This window comes from Primulina eburnea, chromosome 2 (genome assembly GCF_022965805.1).
Source record: "Primulina eburnea isolate SZY01 chromosome 2, ASM2296580v1, whole genome shotgun sequence".
Taxonomy (NCBI): Eukaryota; Viridiplantae; Streptophyta; class Magnoliopsida; order Lamiales; family Gesneriaceae; genus Primulina; species Primulina eburnea.
Genome location: NC_133102.1, coordinates 47817724 through 47835839, shown reverse-complemented (window position 1 = coordinate 47835839; position 18116 = coordinate 47817724). Strand labels below are relative to the sequence as shown.

General features: G+C 32.6%; 1 pseudogene; it reads left to right on the top strand.

Moving 5' to 3' along the window:
* The first annotated feature begins 1039 nt into the window (after positions 1 to 1039).
* Positions 1040 to 17248, top strand: LOC140823959 (phospholipid-transporting ATPase 1-like; annotated as a pseudogene).
* The last annotated feature ends 868 nt before the right edge of the window (positions 17249 to 18116 follow it).

Here is an 18116-nt window from a genome sequence, read left to right as displayed (position 1 = left end):
AATATAATAGTGTTGGGATAAACTAATTATTTACTGTTTTCTATGATGTGTAGTTTCGCTAATTTTTATCTTTAATTTTTTCTTATTATTGTCTTAAGAACTAAGAAAATGTTTATAGATTCATCAGAATAATTTAAATTTAAAAAATACAATTATATGCGGTAATAAGATATTTGAGATATATATATATATATATATATATATATATATATATATATATATATATATAATCATCCAACTAGTACGGAGATGAAGATAAAAATTAAATACCCGGTAAGGACGTGAATAAAGATGGATGTGAATATAATAAACAAGGATGATGACGAGGATATGAAATCATATCTGAATCCAACCATTTCATCCCTAAGGTCAACCCGTCTCAGTCTGCCAAAGTACATGTAAAATTAGTTTGGTCATCGGGTTGATCCGCCCCACCATCTAAAATAAGTGGGTTGGGTTGATAATTTTCCAACCCGTCAGAAACACGACCGCCACACCATGTCTACGACGGATTGTGGATAGATCCACCCCGCTAGCTCGTTTAAATATATCTATACATGGTATATGGGCTTAAAATTTTTTTTCCTCCAAATCCAATGAGAGAGTGTTTGAATCAACTTATAAATTGTTCAAACCAACTTATAAGTTTTTTGAGTAATTGTTTGACATCTTATAAGTTGTACAAAACAAAATATAAGTTGTTTAAGAGCTTATAAGTTTTTCAAACTTATTTGATAAGTTGATTTAAAAAAAAATGAAGTATCTCAATTTGAAAAAAATATTATTTGAATGACACCATATGTGGAACAATTTAAAAGAAATAGTAGTTTTGCAATCATCGTCGTCCCTTTGACCTCTTCATGTTTTTTTTGGATTATGCATCGATTTTCGGGATAATAGTCATTTTCGTCTTTATTGTTTATCGCTTTTTCTATTTCAGTCTCTCTTCATTTTTTACAGCTTAATTAATCTTTCAAATACGTTGACCAACATCGTGTGCCTCTCACATGATCACTTCTTTGTGAAGGCTGTCGATGTGACAGATAATACCATGCGTGAGTTGTTTAATTTATTTGGTGGAATTCAGATTTTATGTATTTAACGGGGCTGTTCTTGAATTTTTCAGAGTTCTGGAGATTGCCACCTGGGTTTGTTTGGATTTTCCGGTTTTAGATACTTTTGTTTTATTCTGGTGATTATTTTGGGATTCACACTCGTGAATTTTATGCCTTTCGTTTGTTACATGCTGGAGTGGTCTTTGATAATCAGATCATGGCCTCTCCATTATTGATTCACGCACCTTGAATCCTTAATATTCCTTCTCTTGTTGATTTTCTACCGACCGCAAACCTTCTTTGGAATGGATTCGAATTCCCTGGTCGAAATAAATGAAAATTCTGATAGTTCCTAACTTTTTACAATATTTATCCTCCCACCGAAGTATATAATCTATTCAGTTGATTCACTCGAGGATATCAGGTGGCCGCTATGTCAGGGATATGAACTTTAGTGATCTTAGATCACAGTCGGCAGTGAGACACAGGTCGAGGGGTGCTGGTTCTGATCTTATTATTATTAAATCATAACCGGATTGGTCCCAAGTGGGTTTAGCACCTCCTATAAAGAGATTAATGACGATGACGCCAGATTAATTTATATAAATGATCCTGGAAAAAGCATGATAAGTTTGAATATGCGGGGAACTTCATTACGACTGGGAAATATTTTATCTTGACTTTTTTGCCGGAATTTGTTTGAACAATTCCATCGGGTTGCATACATATACTTTCTTGTGATTGCCATTCTCAATCAGCTTTCCCAGCTGGCTGTTTTTGGTCGTGGAGCTTCAATTTGGCATTAGCCTTTGTTTTGCTGGTTACAGCCATTAAGGATGCATATGAAGACTATAGGCGGCACCGATCAGACAAGATTGAGAACAACTGATTGGCCTGGGTGCTGCAAATAAACAGTTTCAGCAGAAAAAATGGAAGGACATATGGCTTGGTGATATCATCAAAAGTTATAGGAATGAAACTATTCCTTGTGACATGGTACTACTCTCCACGGGTGACTCTACTGGAATTGCTTACATTCAGACTACAAATTTGACGGGGAGTCAAATTTGAAGACACAACATGCAAAGCAAGAGACACGGACGAAAATTCTCGGGGAGGAAAGGATCAGTGGGTTGATCAAGTGTGAAAAACTCAACGGAAACATTCATGGATTCCATGCAAATATGGATCTCGATGGAAAGTGTATTTCTATTGGGCTGTCAAATATAATACTACGGGGGTGTCAGCCGAAGAACACTGATTGGACCCTTGGTGTTGCAGTTTATGCTGGTAGATAGACCAAAGCTATGCTCAACAACTCAGGAGCTCCATCAAAGAGAAGCCGTCAGGAGTCTAATATGAACCCGGAGATAGTTTTGCTCTTTCAATTTTCCTTGTTCTGTTGTGTACCGTAGGATGTGTTGGCCATGGTTTTTGGATAAGAAGACATAAAGATGAGTTGGATCTAATACAATTTTACCGGGAAAAGGACTATTCAAAACCTGAAGTTGAAAATTACGGCTACTATGGTTAGGGAATGGAGATATTCTTTGTTTTTCTCATGTCAGTTATTGTGTTCCAAATCATGATTCCCACGTCGTTGTACATCTCCATGGAGCTTGTACGTGTTGGTCAGGCATATTTTATGATCCGTGATGACAGGGTGGTGGATCAGTCCTAAAACTCAAGCTTTCAGTGCAGGGCTTTGAATTTAAATGAAGATTTGGGAAATATAAAATATGTTTTCTCTGACAAAACTGGTAGTTTCACTGAGAATAAAATGGAATTTCAATGTGCCAGCGTTGGGGGTTTAGACTTCAGCAATGGGGAAACAGACTCTGAAAATGGGCAAATAGAATGTTTAGTTCAAGGTATTATATAAACAAATTGCGTCCATGCTCTTCGTTCATGTGCATTTCTCTTACTACTTTTCTTTGTATTCCATGACAATATTCTGTATCATAATATGCCAACTAGTTTTGTTATAACCATATTTTCTGTTCTTTCGTCATTTGGTTTCAGTTGATGGGATTGTTTTGGGGCATAGTTGAAGGTTAAGATTGATTTGGAGCTCCTGAAATCGTCAAAAAGGAAATAACGGATGAGGGCAGGCTTCTTTATGACTTTTCGTGGCATCGGCAGCTTGTAACACCGTTGTGTCTCTAACTATGGAGACATCTGATCCTGCTGTTATGGTCGTAGAATACCAAGGGGAGTCTCCAGATGAACAGGCATTGGTCTATGCTGCTGCATCCTATGGTTTTATGCTCATTGAAAGAACTTCAGGCACATAGTTATTGGTATTCAAGGGGAAAGGCAAAGGTAAATCAAAATTATTTCACAATTATTTTTTCCCGCTGTATTTGCTATTGCAATCATGGGTTTCCCTTTTGTTTTATAACATGACATCTATGGGTATGTTTGCTTATGTTTCAGGTATTTTTGAAAATACTTTCTGAACATGTATTTTTGGGAAATGAATTGGGAAATGTGATGTATGCTGGTCATATTTTCTGATGGAGTCCTTGTCTACTGTAGATGTTTATGCCATGTTAAAGTTTATTATGTTTATTTAATTTTTAAGTATTGATAAACATAAAAATTGTACATTAATTAAATGTTTTATAATATAAATATATAGTTTTTGTTTTATTAAATTTTTAAATATTATATGTTTTATAATAAATTTTATAAAATATAAGTTGTTGTGTAATTATAAGTTTTTACTATTTTTACAGGTTCGATAAAACAAGAATAACCTTGGCGTTGCAAATGGGATTAAGATGATTCTTGGACCTGTAGAAAGTTGATGTTAATATCTACAATATTGGTGGCAAGCATGAGATAAAAATCCTCTCACAATTGGGATCAAATTAAGCAACAATTAAAGTTACCGAAGGAGTGGCAGTTTTACCATGCTCTAGTATTTTGACCATATCTCTCAAACTACTTGGTCAAATATTCTGAAAAAAATACCACAACTAGACAACTCAATTATCCACATGTTTCATTTTATGTGAAGAAGAAAATTCGGAGAAGATGCTTGTCAAAAGTGATGTGCAATATAATATTAATTTCTTGGAACACCAATGAAGACTTATGTGTAAAAAATAATATTTTATTTGTGGTTGTCTCCCCAAATTTGGCTATAAATAGGGGTGCATTGTAATGTATTGAGATATCCCTCATTCTATGAACAAATCTTTGAGTTCATAATATTTCTCTCTATATTTTTCTTTTATTTCTTCATTTAAATATAATTAGCATGTTAATTTCATATTCAAAGTTTTACACTTTGAATAATGAATAGCTAACTTCCTAAAGTTGAGATGATAAGGTGAAGCTCTTGGCATGATAATAAGGTTATTATAAGGTAAGAATCTATGTTTTATATTATTTAATCATTATTTATTGTTTATGTTATATTTATTTCTTTAAGCATTTTTATACCCTACTTATAAGTGGGAGTTTTGATTTAATGTTGCTATATGTTACACTAAATTCTTGGAACCATTTAAATGTTAGTTTGGTATTACCAACCATTTAAAATGGATGCCTTGAGTTATTATATATAAATATATTATAATATTAAATTCTTGGAACCATTTAAATGTTAGTTTGGTTTTACCAACCATTTAACTTGGATTCCTTGATTTATTATATATGAATATATTATAGTATTAATTTATTGGTACCATTTAAATGTTTGTTTGGTTTTACCAACCATTTAAAGTGGGAACCTTGATTTAGTGTTTACAAATATATATAGCACAATAAATACTTGACCACATTTATAAGTTTTGGTATATATTATGTACTTATAAGATTATAATTTATAACATAATATAAATATGATTATTTAATATATTGGAACCATTTTATTAAGTGGATTTCAATATTGTTCGTTAATGTTAACTTTATTAAAATACCAAGAGTGGATCCTTTAATCTCAACTACTTAAATTTAAATTTGAACAATTAAAATTTACCCATTAAAGATTCAATTAAAATTAAAAAGAAACAAAAACAAAAACAAAAAGACATTGTAGTGGACTTGTAATTACCTTAGCTTCCCTGTGGATACGATATTCGGACTCACCGAATTATACTACTTGTGGACAACCTGCTCTTGGGAGTGCAACAATCAAAGTCGCAACAAGTTTTTGGCGCCGTTGCCGGGGAAGTATAATTTAATTTCAAGTCTATTTAATATTGTTTAAAGTTTATTTTTCTTTTTATTGCTTTTGTGTGTTTTTTTTTTTTTTTTCTTTTTGTTTTGCATTTGCATGAGCATTTGGTCACGTACACTTAGTGGTCGACTCATTCGAAATAACCCTTTATTTTTACAAAACATGGCGGAAGAACCCATCCAAGAAAATGAAGATGAAATTCAATCTCAACATGATCATGATAGACGAAGAACACTTAGAGATCACATGAATCCTACACGTACTAGTGCACCTTCATGTCTAGTTTTTCCCCCTGATGCATCTCATTTCAATTTTAAGCCTGGTATTATCCAACTTTCATGGCTTAGATTCTGAAAATCCATACATGCATTTACGAGAGTTTGAAGAAGTGTGCAACACATATAATGATCTAAATTGTAGCATGAACACCATTCGCCTTAAGCTTTTTCCTTTTTCTTTAAAAGATAAAGCTAAAACTTGGCTACAAAATCTTAGATCGGGATCCATTCGAACTTGGGATGAATTGCAACAACAATTTTTGAAAAAGTTTTTTCCATCTCATAGAACAAATTCTTTCAAAAGGCAAATCATCACTTTCACTCAAAAACAAGGAGAAACTTTTTATCAGTGTTGGGATAGATACAAAGAATTGCTTAATCTTTGTCCACATCATGGTTTTGAAATTTGGAGAGTTGTTTCTCAATTTTATGAAGGCTTAACACCTAAAGATAGGCAAATGGTTGAATTTATGTGTAATGGAACATTTGAAGATAAAGATCCGAACGAGGCAATTGAGTATCTCGATTCATTAGCTGAAAATGCTCAAAATTGGGACACTATAGGTACAATCGAACCATCAAACAAGATTCAATCTCCTACATCTGGTGGAGGTATGTACACTCTCAAAGATGAACATGATCTTCAAGCTAGATTTACCTCTTTGGCAAGAAAAGTTGAGGCACTTGAATTGAAAAAGAATGGTCAATTAAAATCTGTTCAAGAAATTGTGTGTCACATCTGTGATACAAGTGATCATTTTACAAAAGATTGTCCCACTTTGCCCTCTTTTAAAGAATGTCTCCATGAGCAAGCCAATGTTTTGAACAATTTCAAAAGGCCAAATTTTGAACCATTTTCTCAAAATTACAATCCAGGTTGGCGAAATCATCCAAATTTTAGTTGGAGGAATGATAATGCTGCACAATTTCCGCAACCACATTTTCAAAATCAACAAAATTTTAAAAATTATGCACCTTATGTTCCTCCGCCGAAAAGAAATTTGGAAGATACATTGAATTCTTTCATTGCAAAGCAAGAGTCTATCAATACTCAAACTGCTCAAACCATGACAGACTTGAAAGATACTCTTGCTAAATTTGCATCTGCACTTAATGTTCATGAAAAAGGTAAATTTCCTTCACAACCTCTGCCTAATCCCAAGGATCATCATACACAAATTGGAACTTCTGGAACTCAACCGATGGATCAGGTAAAATCTGTTATTACCCTTCGAAGTGGTAAGGTTGTGGAAAAATCCATTCTTGAACCTTGTGAAGATGATGATAAATCAACTCCAAAGGGTAAGGAAGTGGAACCCATAACTTGCGAAGAGGAGGTTCAACAGACAGTGTCACCACCATTCCCTCATGCATTGAAAAATACAAAAAAATCAAATTTGAATTCTGATATATATGATATTTTTAAACAAGTAAAAGTTAATATTCCTTTATTAGATGCAATAAAACAGGTACCATCATATGCCAAATTTTTGAAAGAATTGTGCACTGTGAAAAGAAAATTGAATGTGAAAAAGAAAGCATTTTTAGCCGAACAAGTAAGTGCAATCATTCAAAATAATAATGCTTTGAAATACAAAGACCCTGGTTGTCCTACTATTTCGTGTATTATTGGAGAACGAAAGATTAAAAAAGCCTTGCTTGACCTTGGAGCTAGTGTGAATTTACTTCCATATTCAGTTTATCAAGAACTCAATCTAGGCGAGTTAAAACCTACTTCGGTAACACTTTTACTTGCTGATAGATCTGTTAAAGTGCCAAGAGGTATGGTAGAAGACGTGTTGGTCCAAGTTGATAACTTTGTATATCCTGTCGATTTCATAGTTTTAGATACACAACCTATTGAAGCTTGTAATGCAATTCCTGTAATTTTAGGTCGTCCATTTTTAGCAACTTCTAATGCTCTTATAAATTGCAGGAATGGAATAATGAAGTTGTCATTTGGTAACATGACCTTGGAGCTCAATGTTTTTAATCTTTGTAAGCAACCACATGACAAAGGAGATGAAAGTGAAGATGAAAATCTTATTGAAACTCTTGTGGAAGAAAACATTCAAGAAGGGAGTACTCGTGATCAATTAGATATTTGTTCAATTGAAACTGTTAAAGAAAATATTGAAATTGATCTTGACGATTTTTTCAGGTATCACTCGTTACCAGGATCAGAGAAAGAATTTGATGAAAAATATGAGAACAAAGACGAACCACCAGTATTGGAGTTAAAACCCTTGCCAGAAGAATTGAAGTATGCATTTCTTGGAGAAGATGAAACATATCCGGTGGTAATTTCTTCCAAACTCTCAAGTAATCAAGAAGGAAAAATGCCACCGCAATGGAGTTCCCAAGATAAAAGAAAATTTTTGAATGAGGTAAAAAACTTTTATTGGGATGATCCGTATCTGTTCAAGTATTGTCCGGATCAACTTTTTCGACGTTGCATACCCGACAATGAGGTAAGTAGTGTCATTAAATTTTGTCATTCAGAAGCATGCGGGGGACATTTTTCTTCAAAGAAAACAGCTGCAAAAATCTTGCAGTGTGGATTTTATTGGCCCACTTTGTTTAAAGACACCCACGAAATCTGCAAGATCTGTGAAAATTGTCAAAAATTGGGTGCGATTTCAAAAAGAAACATGATGCCTTTGAATCCTATCATTGAAATTGAAATATTTGATTGTTGGGGAATAGATTTTATGGGACCTTTTCCACCGTCGTTTGGATACTTGTATATTTTAGTTGCAGTTGATTATGTTTCCAAATGGATAGAGGCAATTCCATGTCGAACAAATGATCATAAAATCGTCATCAAATTTTTGAAAGAAAATATTTTTAGTAGATTCAGAATTCCTCGAGCTATGATAAGTGATGGGGGAACTCACTTTGTTAATAAACCATTTGCTTCATTAATGAAAAAATATGGTATTACTCACAAAGTAACAACTCCTTATCATCCTCAAACAAATGGACAAGTTGAATTAGCTAATAGGGAGATAAAGCAAATTTTGGAAAAAACTGTTAACTCAAATAGAAAAGACTGGTCTCTGCGACTTAATGATGCACTGTGGGCATATCGAACAGCTTTTAAAACATCATTGAATATGTCTCCCTATAGGTTGGTTTATGGAAAACATTGTCATTTGCCTGTGGAATTGGAACATAAAGCTTATTGGGCGATAAAAACTTTAAATTCAAGCATGGATGATGCCAACAAATTGCGTAAATTGCAACTTAATGAACTTGATGAACTCAGAAATGATGCGTATGAGAATTCAAGGATTTATAAAGCAAAAATCAAATCATTTCATGATAAAACAATTCTTAGAAAATCTTTTGAGATTGGTAAAAAAGTTTTGCTTTATAATTCTCGACTTCACATATTCCCAGGAAAATTACGATCAAGATGGACAGGCCCATATGTTATAAAGCATGTGTATCCTTATGGAGCTGTGGATATTGAAAATCCTAAAAATGGTGATGTTTTTAAAGTGAATGGACAAAGGCTTAAACCATTTTTGGAAAATGAAATCTTTCAAGAAGAGTTTATTTCCCTTTCTGATCCTTGATTTTTTTTTTTTTGTTGCATTTGATTATTGTTTGTTTTTATTTCAGGTTTTCTTAATCTTTTTATTTTCCCGGTTAAATGGCGGATAACGGTACTCCGTGACTCTCATAGTCGGTTAAATCAGTTTCCCACAATTGCTGATACAAAAATTTAAAAAAAAAAAAAAAAAAATCATTTCTTTTCTTTTCAAAATGGATGAAATTCTCTCAAAAATTTGTAAATATTTTCCCTCTGTTTCTGAAAATGTTCTAAGAAAAATTTATGCAGGAAGGTGTGAAAGATTGAGATTACTAATGCAAAAAGGAATTCCAGAAGATATTCGTCTTGTAATAGAAGCTAAGGTCCGATTAGGAGGAGAAGTTCCACAATCATTGCTTATTCGGTATTTGCCTGGATTAGGAAAAAGCACTTATGCGAAAAAACGAAGGGCCAAAAGTTTAGGGGTTTGTCATAAGTGTGCAAGATGGACTTGTGACAAACGATGCAGATCTTTGGGATGTGTTTCCAATAACAGAGAAGATAAAATTGATTTCATTAAGAATGGGCTGAGTAAGGAGTCTTTAGATAACATCTTATTGACTCTTGAGACGCATTCTAGTGGACATGTGCATATTGAACTTCTCCGTTTATGGAAACAATTTCAAGATGAGCGTCATAGTCTTGGGAATCTGACTAAAAAAGACCCTGTTTGCCAATTTATAAGAAAATTGGATGGGAAGCATATCCTCGACTCATAGAAGGCGTTGAAGCCGTTTCTGGACGTAAAACCAGAGGAAAATTGTGAGCCACAATCACACTACTGTTTATAAGCATGTGTGTCATTATTTTTTTACTATTTATTCTGTTTACAGCTGTGACCCATAGTTTTGTCATGATAACATATTACCCCTATAAAATCTCTCATCTTTCTTTCTACTTTCGCAGAAAAAAAAAAAGGAAAGTAAAAACATGACTGGATCCTCTGCACAAACATTGAAAAATATTTGTGTATTTTGTGGGTCGAGTCCTGGAAAAAATGAAGTGTTTGTAGAAGCAGCGAATAATCTTGGAAAGATATTGGCTGAGAGAAAAATTCACTTGGTATATGGGGGAGGTAATATTGTGTTAATGGGATCTGTTTCAACATCTGCTCATCTTGGAGGTAGTCAGGTATTGGGTATTATTCCTATAGCTTTAGCTGAAGGAAATATTACAGGTGTTACGATTGGGGAGGAATTAAAAGTTTCTTCTATGTATGAAAGAATCACTCAAATGATTGAAAATTCTGATGCTTTTATCGCACTACCAGGTGGTTTTGGTACATTAGAAGAAATTTTTCACACTGTTTCTTGGGCACAACTTAATATCCATAATAAACCCGTGGGCTTGTTGAATATCAATAATTATTATGACAGTTTGTTGACATTTCTTGATAAAGCTGTGGAACAGAATTTCATTTCAGAAAATTCACGACGGATGCTCATCTGTGCTTCGACTGCCGATCAATTAATTGATGATTTGGAAGCTTTTGTTCATAAGCCTGATCCGATGATAACAAAGATCAATTGGTCGCAATCAAGCAGTAAGAAAAGGAAGTTGGATAATTGATTCAAAAGTCGTGGATTGGTTTGCGTTTGTTTCAGTTTGTTATCTTCAATAAAGTTCCAGGTGATATCTCTTTCATTATGTACTCTTTATTAATAGCTATTTTGACATTAGGGACAATGTCATATTCTGATTGGGGGGAGAACACATATAAAAAAAAAAAAAAAAACAAATTTAAAAAAAAAATTAAATATTATTTTAAAATAAAACCATGTTTATTGTTTGTACCTTAGTAATTTTTTGCAAAAATGTCATACATTACATATTTGAAAGATTTAAATTAGAACATGCATTAATCTATTTAAGAATGTTTAAATTTTATTTGAAAAAAGGTCATTTTTAATATTCTGATCAATATAAAAATATGATTTATGAAATCTTTTTGAGTGATTAACCATTGTGATAAAATTAGGTAGTAAAGTATATGGCCCAAGATATACCTTATAAGAGTGCCTAAAATTTTTGAACTCACACATATTTTGTGAGTGAGTGGAGAGGACTGAGAAAACAGCTTTCGAGCCTTTATTGATCATGAGAGAGACTATCTATTGTTTAGATCTTGAGTTCTTATTTTGAAAAAAAAAATATATATATATTTCCTGAAAAAAAAAAGAAAAATACAAAAAGAAAGATGTTGAAGATCTATGTAATTTTTAAGTTATATGCTGCGACCCATTTTTCTCTCATAAGAATAAAAAAATAAAAAAAAAATAAAAAAAGAAAGAGAGAAATACATTGTACAAATTAAATAAATATGTGGTCAAAAAGCATAAACTTAGTCTGATTCCATGATGTAAAAAAAAAAAAAAATCAGGAAAAAAAAATATAATAAGAACAACTGGATTTTAAATCAATTGATTTTCTATCTTTTGATTAGTTTGGCTCGTTTGTCTGTCTGCATTCTGTAAACCATTTTTCTGAGCATTTATCTGTATTCCAACTCCATGAGAGAAATCGTTGCCATAAATTGAAACATTTATTAACCTGTGAGGATATGGAGTTGAGACTCTTACTAGGAATTTCTGAAGGCCGTGTACATTTAACTACCTAAAATAAGCTTTGAATTAATCATCTCAAATTATTTCATAAATTATAATTATGATGATCTTGATATAACTTTGACAGTTTTCAAATTTTATTTAAACACTTAGATAGTTCTGATTACATTTCTATTTAAATTAATCAATATGTTTTGTATTGCTATTAACGCTTAAATTGCTAGGGACTAGCAATAAGCTGGTTGGGAGGTGTGATAAACATAAAAATTGTACATTAATTAAATGTTTTATAATATAAATATATAGTTTTTGTTTTATTAAATTTTTAAATATTATATGTTTTATAATAAATTTTATAAAATATAAGTTGTTGTGTAATTATAAGTTTTTACTATTTTTACAGGTTCGATAAAACAAGAATAACCTTGGCGTTGCAAATGGGATTAAGATGATTCTTGGACCTGTAGAAAGTTGATGTTAATATCTACAATATTGGTGGCAAGCATGAGATAAAAATCCTCTCACAATTGGGATCAAATTAAGCAACAATTAAAGTTACCGAAGGAGTGGCAGTTTTACCATGCTCTAGTATTTTGACCATATCTCTCAAACTACTTGGTCAAATATTCTGAAAAAAATACCACAACTAGACAACTCAATTATCCACATGTTTCATTTTATGTGAAGAAGAAAATTCGGAGAAGATGCTTGTCAAAAGTGATGTGCAATATAATATTAATTTCTTGGAACACCAATGAAGACTTATGTGTAAAAAATAATATTTTATTTGTGGTTGTCTCCCCAAATTTGGCTATAAATAGGGGTGCATTGTAATGTATTGAGATATCCCTCATTCTATGAACAAATCTTTGAGTTCATAATATTTCTCTCTATATTTTTCTTTTATTTCTTCATTTAAATATAATTAGCATGTTAATTTCATATTCAAAGTTTTACACTTTGAATAATGAATAGCTAACTTCCTAAAGTTGAGATGATAAGGTGAAGCTCTTGGCATGATAATAAGGTTATTATAAGGTAAGAATCTATGTTTTATATTATTTAATCATTATTTATTGTTTATGTTATATTTATTTCTTTAAGCATTTTTATACCCTACTTATAAGTGGGAGTTTTGATTTAATGTTGCTATATGTTACACTAAATTCTTGGAACCATTTAAATGTTAGTTTGGTATTACCAACCATTTAAAATGGATGCCTTGAGTTATTATATATAAATATATTATAATATTAAATTCTTGGAACCATTTAAATGTTAGTTTGGTTTTACCAACCATTTAACTTGGATTCCTTGATTTATTATATATGAATATATTATAGTATTAATTTATTGGTACCATTTAAATGTTTGTTTGGTTTTACCAACCATTTAAAGTGGGAACCTTGATTTAGTGTTTACAAATATATATAGCACAATAAATACTTGACCACATTTATAAGTTTTGGTATATATTATGTACTTATAAGATTATAATTTATAACATAATATAAATATGATTATTTAATATATTGGAACCATTTTATTAAGTGGATTTCAATATTGTTCGTTAATGTTAACTTTATTAAAATACCAAGAGTGGATCCTTTAATCTCAACTACTTAAATTTAAATTTGAACAATTAAAATTTACCCATTAAAGATTCAATTAAAATTAAAAAGAAACAAAAACAAAAACAAAAAGACATTGTAGTGGACTTGTAATTACCTTAGCTTCCCTGTGGATACGATATTCGGACTCACCGAATTATACTACTTGTGGACAACCTGCTCTTGGGAGTGCAACAATCAAAGTCGCAACAAGTATATATTTAAAATATTAAATTATAGTGTTTTGGATTAGAATTAGGATATAATATAATAACAGAATTATTGTTCAGGTTGTGAAAAATTGATTAAAATAATGATTATACTGGAAAGCTGAAAGTTTAGTCAATATGTCTTTATGATTAAAAGTTTGAAATGATGTGTGTACTTTTGTTTGTGTTTTCTGGAAATGAAGAAATTCCTGGAAATGATAGACGACATAAGTATTCTTTTCAATTTTCAGCCCAGGAGTATGTGTCATATTGTTGGAAGCTTAGTGTCTTCGAGATGAGAAGTTGCTAATTGACTGAGAAACAAATTATTATTTGAAATTACATTTGAAAGCCTATGAGATAGGGAGATACTATAAATAAGATGTATTCCATCATATATGGACTAGTCTACTGTGACTGTTTTAAATGTGCTTTTCATACCATGTTCTTCATTTGTAGCATTCCTGTTTGAGCTCATATCATGTTTTAATATTTTTGTTTTTTCATTTTTTAATCTTTGATTGTTTGCTTTTCCTATTCATTTTGTTACATTAAACATTTTAAGTATATATTTATTTTAATTGTGCTGCAGTTTCAGTGACTTGGGTTGGCATGCGTTTGACAATGATTGAAAAAGAATGTCAGTTATATTAGTTTTCCCTGATAAGACAGTAAAGGTGTTTGTAAAAGGAGCTGATACCTCCATGTACAGTATCATAGATAGGTCGTTGAACTTGAACATGGTAAAAGTGACTGAAGGGCATTTGCACTCTTATTCCTCAAAGGGCTTGAGAACACTTGTTATAGGAATGCGGGGTATGTGTGCATCTGAATTTGAGCAGTGGCAATCATCTTATGAATTGGCAAGCACAGCCTTGATAGGGAGGGCAGCTTTACTTCGCAGAGTTGCCAACAACATCGAAAATAATCTTAGTATTTAGGTGCATCAGAATCGGAGAAAAATTGCAGCAAGGTGTGCCAGAAGCAATCATGTATTTGAGAACTGCTGGTGTAAAGTCTGGGTTTTGACCGGAGACAAGCAAGAAACAGCAATTTCAATCGGTTACTCTTCTAAGCTCTTAACAAGTAAGATGACACAGATAGTAATAAACAATAACAACAAGGACTCGTGTAGAAAGAGCTTAGAAGATGCTTTAGTTATCTGTAGGAAGTTCAAAATTGATTCAGATGCCACGTGTAGGAGTCCAGTAACCGGTGGAAGTCAACTTGCATTAATTATTGATGGTACAAGCCTCGTCTATGTTCTGGATACTTAACTTGAAGAACAGGTAGTGATTTGAAGAATGCACTAATCTCTTGTCCCTTTCCATGTTCTAAACTGCATTGCCATTCTTTCCTCTCTCTCCCTCTCTCACTCACTCCCACATGTAGAAAATAAATATCCTTTTGTCATCTGATTTATTTATAAAGCAAATGTTCTGTTATATTGTGTTGTCGGGTGGCTCCATTGCAAAAGGCTGGAATTGTTTCCGTGATACAGAATAGAACGGCTGACATGACCCTTGCCATTGGTGATGGTAAGCATCATTATATATCTGCTTTAGGTGAAACAAGCAGTTTGGAAACGGGCATAGAGAAAGAAACTTAGTGTGCCATGTGGTTGAGATTCTAATGAATTATACTTTTTCTTGACACAGTGATTAGGTGCAAATGATGTTTCAATGATCCAAATGGCTGATGTGGGCATTGGAATTAGTGGACAAGAGCTGTCATGGCGGCTGATTTTGCAATGGATCGGTTCAGATTGTTGGTCCCATTGTTAGTTCGTGGACATAGGAATTATCATTGGATGAGCTATATGATATTGTACAACTTCTACAGGAATGCTGTTTTTGTGCTCGTCTTATTCTGGTGAGTATCCTTTGGAAGATCAATTGTCCCTTGCGCAGTTGTTAAATTAAATTATTTATTAATATATTCAGTGAGTATATGGATAGCAGTTACCTATTATCTGGGATCAGGTTTTATCTGATCTTGAATTTAGCTTCTGAAATTGAGTTACGTCAAAGAACTAATGTAAATGAAATTGACAAAGTGAGTTCTATTTTCATCTTGTAATGAGTAGAAAATGTTAATCCCCTACCTGTATCAAAGTCTTAATTAATTTTTTTTTTTTGTAGATTGTTCAATTATATTGATGTTAATACATGAATATAGTAAGAACAATTTACAAAAATATTGGAACCACCCTAGCATAAAAAGAAAATTTCTAGAAACATGGGTTTTTAACCAACACCACCTCACTTTTTTTTCTTTCCAGGTATATGCTCTTCATAGGTTTCACATTGACAACTGCAATCACCGATTGGAGCAATGTCTATTCAGTTATATGCACATCTTTTCCGACAGTCCTTGTTGGAATTCTTGATAAGGATTTAAGTAGAACCACTCTGCGGAAGTATCCTCAACTTTACACGGCTAGACAAAGACAAGAAAGTTAAGAGTGGGAAATTATTCTGGGTAACAATATTGGACACATGTGGCAAAGCGTGGCTGCCTTCTTCGTGCCTCTTCTGGTTTATTGGGGTAGCGATGTGGATGGTTCAAGAATAGGTGATCTTTGGACCATTGGAGTGGCAATATTGGTGAATATACACTTGACCATGGAAGTAATCCGGTGGCATTGGGTAACTCACGCTGCCATTTGGGGATCTATAATTGCTACCTTTATTTGTGTCAGTTGTTATCGACGCACTGCCGTTTCTTCCTGGATATTGCTAAATCCACTTTACTACATCAGTATCGTGTAGATAATTCCATGATGCTTAGATAAGATAAATTGTGGATGTTGAAGGGTTCTTCTGCTTGCCATATTTTGCATTCTTGCATATTGGATTAATCACTAAACGTTTGATTATATATTTGTTTTCAATCAACTCAATATATGACATATAATTGGCATGATGAGCACTTTTTGTTTGGCCTGAAGCTTCGAGGGTGGGGTTTTTAGCAAGTTCACATGTAGTTTGAGTGTACATTGCACAAAATTTGAATCCATTTGCGGACCTTGCTCTGCCTGGGGGAATGGGTGGTATTAATGGAAGCTCTTTATTTGGTTCCAAACATTGGCAAAAGAGGGGCTCTATTCGAGTTTTGGGTAATTTAATTTCCCCCGAGGATCGTGTGACAAAAAACTTGGCTATGTTTAACCTTAAACCCTAGGGCCAACCATTCATGATTTGGCACTGAGCATATTCAGATCTTTATGTTCCTCTAGATATATAAAGTTCTCTCAGTATTTAAAAACATTTCTGTTATTTACTTGATTTATCATAATACTCCAACATGTATGACATCTCCATAAAGAAGCATATAGGCAACATCAGGATTTCATGATCATCAGCCACCTGCAAGAGCCGTTGAAGATTTTGAATAAATTTTGTTGCCATGAAAGATGAATTTGAGTACTGTTCTCTATCATTTGCAGGGCCTTCTTTCATTTTGCCAATAATAAATTGTTTTGGGCGTGCTTGGTTGGGGACACGGTAGGTGCGTTGGTTCCTCGTTTCGTTGTAAAAGTATTTGTTCAGAATTACAGACCCAAAGACATTAAAATCGCCAGAGAAGCCGAGAAAAATGAAACTTCAAGGGAGGAATCACACGATGCACAGATAGAGATGAGCCAGATTTTTTTTGACTAGGTAGATGGGCTGTATTCACTTTTTGTTGTAAAATAGCTTCAATTCTGTAGGCCACTGTTGAGATGATCTCCAGCTTGCCTGCCAAGTTGCGGTCTCTTGCAACGGAGGCTATAATTGTACATGCTTTCAATAGAGAAATAGTGTTAGTTATTTGTAAAGGAAAAAAGGAGTTATTTGTACAAAATGTACACTTTTTTTTTCCCTTTTTGAAATAACGAGTGATGCCAAAAGTTGCAAGTCATAATGTGAACCCACACAATGGATTAGAAGAAGAGATGAGTGAGTTTTTGGGGATGGCCGATTTAATTTCTTAAATATCGTAACAAACCTCTCTATTTTTTGTTTGTCATTCGACTATCAATTTTTATTATTATTATTATTATTATTATAATTTTATTACAACGAGTCTTGAACACGAGAGCTGTGTTACTATTTGTATTTGATAAACTTCGTGAGATTTGGACAAAGACCAATGTGACTACTATCAGTTTAGTTATAAATAAAAGTTACTAATTGGATGGATGCTGTTGTACTATATTTTATGAATAAAATAATCATGATATGGAATTTTAATAAACAATAATCGGAGTATAATTAGCTTGGGATGGTGTTTTATACAAAATTTCACCTTTTTTTCCCAATTTAATTTAATAAATTATTGTGTATTTCTTCTTTTTTAGTTGTTAACTCAACTTCAAATAACAGATGTTGATTTCTATATTCGGGAAAAGTGCACTTTTAGTCCTCATACTTTTATATCAAAACACTTTTGGTCCCTAAACATTTGAATGTAACAGTTTTTTAGTCCTTATAAGTTTTATCCTTGTCATTTATTTTATGGTTATATATATATTTTCGGGGACTAATTTATTAAATTTTATGAACCAAAATTAATCCTGAAACTCTCATTTGTATTTTAGTTTTAAATTTTTTCCCAAATTTTTAATATAA